The sequence below is a fragment of the Macaca thibetana genome, unplaced genomic scaffold, assembly GCF_024542745.1.
Source record: "Macaca thibetana thibetana isolate TM-01 unplaced genomic scaffold, ASM2454274v1 unplaced_scaffolds256, whole genome shotgun sequence".
Lineage (NCBI taxonomy): Eukaryota > Metazoa > Chordata > Mammalia > Primates > Cercopithecidae > Macaca > Macaca thibetana.
The window spans coordinates 32,548-41,438 of record NW_026089045.1 but is presented as its reverse complement, the minus strand read 5'-3'; the positions used below and the strand labels follow the sequence as shown (position 1 = coordinate 41,438).

The following is an 8,891-nucleotide window of genomic DNA, read 5'->3' as shown; positions in this document are numbered from 1 at the left end:
CAACATTTATTTATTTATTTATTTATTTAAAACAGAGTCTCGCTCTGTCACCCAGGCTTGAGTACAATGGCGTGATCTCAGCACACTGCAAGCTCCGCCTCCCAGGTTCACGCCATGCTCCTCCCTCAGCCTCCCGAGTAGCTGTGACTACAGGTGTCCGCCACCACGCCCAGCTAATTTTTTGTATTTTTAGTAGAGATGGGGTTTCACCGTGTTAGCCAGGATGGTCTTGATCTCCTGACCTTGTGATCCACCCACCTCGGCCTCCCAAAGTGCTGGGATTACAGGCATAAGCCACTGCACCCGGCACAACATTTAAAATAATAATTGGAATTATGACTCATAACTCTATACTGGCACATAGCATGGATAAGGAGGACATTGACAAATTTCCAGGAGTTTTATATAATTTCTGAAAACAACATTTTACTGATACAAATATAACACAGGGAAGGTTAGATATCTCTTTTTATTTGTATTTTTTTGTAAGGTTTTCCTTATAAAAAATACATCCTACTTTACTTGTGAATCATGCCCTACTTTTCTTGCATGCTTTGCATAGAGTTGTTTCTAGTTATTCTATTGCTTCTAGTAGTTTTATTTACACATATTGATTATAATTTTAATACTTAGTAATCTTTTATTTTCCAGAGAAAACTAACAAGTAAACAGTTATAAACTGTCATATATTAGCATTCCATAGTAGGTTAGAAAATGTATGAGTATACCATCTCCCAACATCTACATGGATGTGTTTCCTCATCGTACAATTTCTCATTGTGGTAGACAAAAACATGTTTATTAATGGTCCAAAATATCTTTAGTCTCTCTGTAAAAATAAGAAGCGAAAATTATATAAACTTGAATTATTTATGTTCAGTAATTAATGTTTTAGTATTGTATATCTTATTTATAAATGGTCTAGATATTTAATGCAAATCTTTTACTTAGCTTAACTTTAAGGTTAAAAATTACCAAAAGTATTTTGGAAACTACTATTAAGCAGATTTACAGTAAACAAATTATTTTTGAAATAATGTTTTTCGCTTTTCACAAGATGGCACCGAAAGTGAAGAAGGAAGTTCCTGCCCCTCCTAAAGCCAAAGCCAAAGCCAAAGCTTTAAAGGCCAAGAAGGCAGTGTTGAAAGGTGTCCACAGCAACATACAGAAAAGAAGATCCGCATGTCATTCACCTTGAGGTGGCCCAAGACACTGCGACTCCGGAGGCAGCCCACATATCCTCGGAAGATCACCCCCAGGAGAAACAAGCTTGACCACTATGCTATCATCAAGTTTCCGCTGACCACTGAGTCGGCCATGAAGAAGATAGAAGAAAACAACATACTTGTGTTCATTGTGGATGTTAAAGCCAACAAGCACCAGATTAAACAGGCTGTGAAGAAGCTCTGGGACATGGATGTGGCCACAGTCAACATCCTGATTCGACCTGATAAAGAGAAGAAGGCATATGTTCGACTCGCTCCTGATTATGATGCTTTGGATGTTGCAACAAAATTGGGATCATCTAAACCGAGTCCAACTGACTAACTCTAAATATATGTATATCTTTTCACCATAAAAAAGAAATAATGTTTTTCATAAGAATGACAACTTAATTAGAATCAAATTTAAAAGCTTTAAGATTTTACGTTTCTAGTAAGTATAATATTAGCTTATTTGAGTAGAACTCAAGCAGAATAGGAATTTATGTTTGTTTTATATTCGATAGTGGTAACTTTGAAGACATAGTTGTTTTATTACACCAAAAATATTATATTAACCTTATTTAACTAAGTTTTATCCAAATCGTGTTAACTTAAAAAACATTTGACCAGTTCCTATATTTCTAGGAGTTTGGTGAATATTTATTTATAAATGCTTATGTTTTTCCAAGCCAAGTTAGAATAGAACACTTTTAAAGAATTTTATAAATGAATTTTGCAACGCTAACCTGAGTTAAGAAAATATCACATATACATAACACACATTAATAGACATACAAACACAAATAGAGATTTCATAGCTTTCATCCTGAAATTTCAGGCATGAATCAGGCATAAATATTCTGATGGTTAATTTTAGACATCTACTTGATTGGATTAAGAGACACACAGCTGGTAAAACACAATTTCTGGGCATATGTGTGAGGGTATTTCTGGAAGACACTGAGATAACCCTGACCCAATGTAGATGGGCACAGATATGGTTTTGCTGTGTCCCCACTCAGATCTCATCTTGAATTGTAGTTCTTATAATTCCTACATGTCGTGGGAGGGACCCAGTTGGAGGTGATTGAATCATGGTGGTGGTTACTGCCATGCTGTTCTCATGATAGTGAGTGAGTTCTCATGATCTGATGTTTTTATAAGGAGCTTTTCCCATTTGGCTCAGCACTTCTCCTTGTTGCTGCCATGTGAAGAAGGACGTCTTTGCTTCCCCTTCCACCATGGTTGTGAGGCCCCTCCAGCCATGTGGAACTGTCAGCGCATTAAACCTCTTTGTTCTTTATAAATTGCTCAGACTCGGGTATTTCTTCATAGCAGTGTATAAATGGATGAATACAGGCACCATCCAATTGGTTGAGAACCCAGATAGAACAAAAAGGAAGAGGAAAGGGGAATTATCTCCTTCTGAAATGGAAACATCCTTCTTCTCCTGCCCTTGACATCAGAACTTTAGGGTCTCAGGCCTTTGGCCTCAGAATGAGAGTTACACCATTGGCTTCCCTCATTCTGAGTCCTTTTGACCTGGACTGAGCCATGCTACGCTTTCCTAGTTCTCCAACTTGGCGATAGGCTATCGTGGAACTTCTCAGCCTCCATAATTATGTGAACCAATTCCCCTAATGAGTCTTCTCTCATCTATCTATCTACATATATCACATTGATTCTGTCTTTCTGGGAGAACCCTGACTAATGTGATTACAATAATACAAAATTTACTAGTTTATACAGAAGACTTGGTTTTTGTCTTTGCCCCATTTTTTATTTGTATTATAACTGTGTTTCTGGAAAATGGAACAAGTTTTTACCTTCTTCATATGAGGGCTAAAGCTTTTTTCTCGCTAATAATTTTGGAGATTTGTAAGATTTTCTTTTGTTTTGACATACAATCTTACAGAGGCTGAGAAATAATTTTTTTTTTCTGTTTTATTTTTCAGCCCCAGGTGTTTGCTTTTGCAGATTCTTGAGCATGTTGAGAGCCTCCAAGGCATGGAGCAGGGTGCCTAAAGTTTCAGTGATTGTAGGGAGTTGAGAGACTCAAATGGGAAGGGAAAGATCTAAAAGGAGGCAGTTTGGAAGATAAAAATTTTCTCAAAGGAGCCATTTAAGTTCTAAATAATTCTTATTCTTAGTAAAGTCATGCAAACAGGAAAGGAAGTAGACAGAATTAGCTCCATATTGGGCCCATGGTGGAACACATAGTCAGCAGAGGTTTGAGAAGGGAGAATTTAGTCAACTGAGAAGTTCCCATGAAAAGAGCAAGATCAAGATCACAGAGACACCATGAAACAAAAAGCCAGGAATAACTTCCAACCCAAGAGGAGAACACAGAGGCCTCAAAACCAAAGCTAGGATAAGAAACTTGTATCCCAAGAGTTACCTTCCAGACAAAGAAGCCTGAGATTCCAACCCAGCTTCACAGAGTACTCACTCAAAATGTTACTGAAACTGTAGGCTTTTCAATGACTTAGCCATGCATGCAAAAGGCATTCCTTAAGGTGGTACAGAAGATGGAGCCCCCCTATCCAAAGATAGCCAAGGAGAAAGAAAGACCCCTGTTGGCAGAGCCAGTGGGCAAAGGCAACAGAAAAGGAGACAAGAATCCTAATGGGATGAGATTCTTTCAGATTTAGGATCATACAAACTCCTGAGAATTGGCAGGTTGACAGCCATAAATGGGCTACCAACATTTCTACTCATTGGATTACAAGTTCTTCAGCATCCAAAATGATTAACAAAATGACAATTTCATAAATTTGGAAAGGAGACATTTCTTTATTTTTATGGTTTTTTTTTTTTTTTTTTTTTTTTTTTTTTTTTTTTTTTTTAGAGTTTCACTCTTGTTACCGAGGCTGGAGTGCAATGGTGCGATCTCGGCTCACTGCAACCTCCACCTTCTGGGTTCAAGCGATTCTCCTGCCTCAGCCTCCCAATTAGCTGGGATTACAGATGCCCACCACCAAGCCTGACTAATTTTTTGTATTTTTAGTAGAGACAGGGTTTCATCATGTTGGCCAGGCTGGTCTCAAACACCTGACCTCAGGTGATCCACCTGCCTTGGCCTCCCAAAGTGCTGGGATCACAGGCATGAGCCACCACACCCAATGAGAGATTTATTTCCTATAAAGAGTTGCAGCCTGCAGGATTGTCCTTCTCACAGACTGGGAAGCATAGCCTCCAGCCAGAAGCCAGAAACAGATGCTTCAAGGGAGATGTAAAGGAAATAGTAATTTATGCTGAGTGGAATTGGCAAAAACATATATTTTTAAACTCTAGGAGGAGTCATGAATATTTATGAAAGGAGAAATGCATGCTTGTGCAATTGAGTTTCTTGCTTCTTCATGGGTCCCATGTACAAAAGATGGCAGTGTTAGCACGATCCCAGGGTAGAGTTTTCAGCCCTCTGACATTAAAAGGTGAAGCAGAGGACATGAAAACTCGCTCTGTGCATCCTCTGTACACAGGCCAGAACCTCTCCATCATGGGTGGTCTCTTATTAGGCAAGAAAGGAGAGGTTGATATCAGTGGTGGCACCTTTGAAAGGGCTGGTTTCTGTTTAATCCTTAGGGAAGAAAGCCTCATCATGGTTAGCAAACGAGGGGGAATAACGCGGTGTATCTGACCCCCATCATCCCATCCTGGCCAAGCTGAGAACTCAGTTTTGAAAGTTACTCTGGGGTTCCCTCAGCCAAGAGTTGGTCTGTTCAGTCAGTTGGGAGCTTAGGATTTCATTTTCATTTATCAATGCTAATGGGAAAGAGTACACTGTCTTCATGGCAGCTGAATTTGCAAGAAACTCCTTGGATGGAGTTAATGGCAGCTGTATTTTTCTGGGAGCTCTGCTTTAATTGGATAAAGTAAGTTCTGGTAAGATTTCTTCCTTTATCTTCAGTATCTCAAATGTTTTCGTTTAAATAATCTTTATAAGAACTCTTGATGTCTGAGTGGATTCCCACACAGTCATCTACTATAAGACTTTCTGATTCTTTTTTTCCTTTGGTCATTATGAATAGAGCTTCTGTAAATAACTGCATGGTAGCTTTTATTTAGAAATAACATCAAAGTAGTTGTCAAAATACTTAGGAATGTGATTTTTGGATTGTAAGGTGAGAGTTGTTTAGCTTTGGAAAAAACTGCCCAACTTGTAATAGGGGAGGACAAACAATTTTCTGTGTTTTTGGAATTCTTAGATAGGACCCTCTGTAACAAACAACAGATTAAAATGAGAAAAACAGAAAAGTTTTAAAAACATGTATACCTTATTGATAAGACTCTTTAGTGATTTAGTTACCCTTCTCTTCTTGGTGCTGAGAGAGAGAGGTAGCTTTTAAATGGGGATTTCCTTTATAGATGTAAATTTTCCTTACACAAGGGTAACTTCTACTCTGTTTTCAGAACTTCCTTTGTTGGCTTTTTTTTTTTTTTTTTTTTTCAAAATAATCAGCTTGGAATAATTCTTAAGCCAAAGGGACATATTTTTGGGTGGCATATTCTGGTTTCCTGCCATTATATTTTAGGGTGGCATATTTTGGTCTTATACACAGTGTCCCACCAGCAATGAAAAGAGTTCTTGTTTTTCCTCCAGCAATTTGTCATTTTTTAAAGAGTTTAGCAGTTGTAAGAGGTATAGACCAGCTGTGCTATCTCATTGTGGTTTTCAGTTATGTACTATGTTGAGCATCTTTTGGTATGTTTACTTGCCTTCTGTAGATCATCTTTGGTGAGGTGTTCGTTCAGATCTGTGTGCATTTTTAATTGGGCTGTTTAACTTATTGTTCAGTTTTAAGAATTTTGTATGTATTTTGAATACAAAGTCTTTCTCAGATCTGTATTTTGCAAATATTTTCTTTCAATATGTGACATGTCTTTTTGTTCCCTTCACAAGGTATTTTCCAGAGTATAAACTTTAAATATTTATAAATATTAAGAAATTCACATTGTCATTTCTTCTGGGTATATCAACCTTTTTTGCCATTTGTTAAAATTCATTACCAAACCCAAAGGCACATAGCTTTTCTTCTATAGTTTCTTCTAGAAATTGTATAGTCTTGCATTTTTAGTGTAAGGATGATTTTGAGTGATTATTTGTGTAAGTTGTAAAGTTTTCATCTACATGTATATCATTTGCTATGGTTTCCAATTCATTGTTCCCTCACTATTTTTGGGAAAGACACAGGATAGTGGGCTCTGTTAGAGTAGATAGACAGCTAGACATGAACAGGAGGTTGAGCTCCTGGAAAAGGGAAAGTCTGGGAAGGCTCACCTGGAGGGACCACCAAAAATTCACATATTAGTAGCATCTCTAATGCTGGAGTGGATGGGCACTTGTCAATTGCGGGTAGGAGGGAGAAGAGGTACCTATGCAGAAAGAAACACCCTACAACTCCTCTTAAGATGCCCCAGTCATCATTCACTCTGCAGTAAAAATGTCACAATATTGCTAGCTACATGCTGATAAGGACAAAGGGGACATTCACCCCCAGCGATGGGGCTCCCAGAAGCCAGGGGGCGGGCCGGGGGGGCGGCGGCTGGGAGCCCGATCGCGGGGGGGGGTGCCTGCACCCCCGGCAATGGGGCTCCCAGAAGCCGGGGGGGGGGCCGGGGGGTGGCGGCTGGGAGCCCGATCGGGGGGGCGTGCCTGCACCCCCGGCGACGGGGCTCCCAGAAGCCGGGGGGGGGGGGGCTGGGGGGTGGCGGCTGGGAGCCCGATAGGGGGTCATGCCTGCACCCCCGGCGACGGGGCTCCCAGAAGCCAGGGGGGCCGGCTGGGGGTGGCTGCTGGGAACCTGATCTGGATATTTGGAAGAGTATCACAAGGGGTTGTACAGTGTCTGTGATACTGAGATTAATATCAGTCTCTCGGCCTTGGAATATTGAGAAGGATGAAACAGGGTGAATGTCCACCCTGTGCCACATTGCGAGTAATATCAGCCTGTCCCCTCCATGGATATTAGGAACAATATCCCAGACTGGGTGTACGCCTCCTGCTGTACAGAGTGCAATATCATCCTCTCCCTCCCAGGATAGTAATTACAATATCACTGGGCGGGAGCACACAGCCTGCGAATTATTATCATCCTCTCCCCCTCCGCATACTAGGAACAGTATCTCAGAAGAGCTGTACCCTCAGTGCCATATTCGGACTAATAGCATAGGCTTCTTCCGGGAATATTAGGAGCAATATTACCGGGTAGCTATCCATTCATTGCTATGTTTGGAGTCATGTGATACTCTACCCCGCTTTATATTAGGATCAGCATCACGTGGTGAGCGTACACCTACTGTGATATTAAAACTAAAATCCGGCCGGGCACGGTGGCTCAAGCCTGTAATCCCAGCACTTTGGGAGGCCGAGACAGGCGGATCACGAGGTCAGGAGATCGAGACCATCCTGGCTAATATGGGGAAACCCCGTCTCTACTAAAAAATACAAAAAACTAGCCAGGCGAGGTGGCGGGCGCCTGTAGTCCCAGCTACTCGGGAGGCTGCTGAGGCAGGAGAATGGCGTGAACCCGGGAGGTGGAGCTTGCAGTGAGCTGAGATCCGGCCACTGCACTCCAGCCTGGCCGACAGAGCGAGACTCCATCTCAAAAAAAAAAAAAAAAAAAAAAAAAAAACAGCATCACAAGTAGGTTTACACTTCCTGTGGAATTAGGAACAATAATATGATTATTAATCATCAATGATCGATTTTAATAATTATGAATGATACTAAAAATTTATAGGATACCATTATTAATTACGGATAATGATTTTAAATACATGATTATGCATGCTTTCAATTAATTATTAATATTAATGTCATCAAATAATATTATTAGTTCCTAATACTAATTATTATTTGATTCCCAGCATCACTGGGTATTGATTTAAGTCACATTAATTGCTAATATAATATTCTTATTAATAGTGATATTACTAATAATTATTGTTACAAATCATTAACATTTTAAACCAGTATTAATTTTTACTCTCTTTATTGTGATCATTAATATCAATAATTATTATTAATATTAATATAATTACTAATATTAATGATTAATAGACTTGTTCCTGATATCCACCGGGGAGAGGACGATGTTAATTTCTATATCACAGACGGTGTACACCCCCCATAATAGTGTTTCGAACTTCTGCTTGGGAGAGGAGGATATGACAATCAGTACCACTGGAAGTAGAAACAACCCTGGGATACTGTTCTGAATATTCAGGGAGGAAGAGGCTGATATGACTCCTAATACAGAGGGGGTTACTCCCTCTGAGGATGTGCACACTGGGGGTGTACAATCGTCTGAGAAGGAGATGAAAATTTTCAGATGGGGAGATGATATTACTCACAATATCAGAAAGAGGCTGTGAGTCCACAAGGCTCCCAGAAGCCAGGGGGGCGGGCCGGGGGTGGCAGCTGGGAGCCCGATCGCGGGGGGTGCCTGCACCCCCGGCGATGGGGCTCCCAGAAGCCAGGGGGGCGGGCCGGGGGGGTGGCGGCTGGGAGCCCGATCACGGGGGGGATGCCTGCACCCCCGAGGATGGGGCTCCCAGAAGCCAGGGGGGCTGGCCGGTGGTGGCGGCTGGGAGCCCGATCGCGGGGGGTGCCTGCACCCTCGGCGATGGGGCTCCCAGAAGCTAGGGGGGGGGGGCCGGGGTTGGCGGCTGGGAGCCCGATCT

General features: G+C 41.2%; 1 pseudogene across 1 annotated transcript; it reads left to right on the top strand.

Annotated features, from left to right (window-relative positions):
* The first annotated feature begins 951 nt into the window (after positions 1 to 951).
* On the top strand, positions 952 to 1,843 carry LOC126947415 (60S ribosomal protein L23a-like; annotated as a pseudogene). Its single transcript, XR_007723066.1, has one exon. The product of XR_007723066.1 is annotated as a 60S ribosomal protein L23a-like (transcript).
* Positions 1,844 to 8,891: the final 7,048 nt, after the last annotated feature.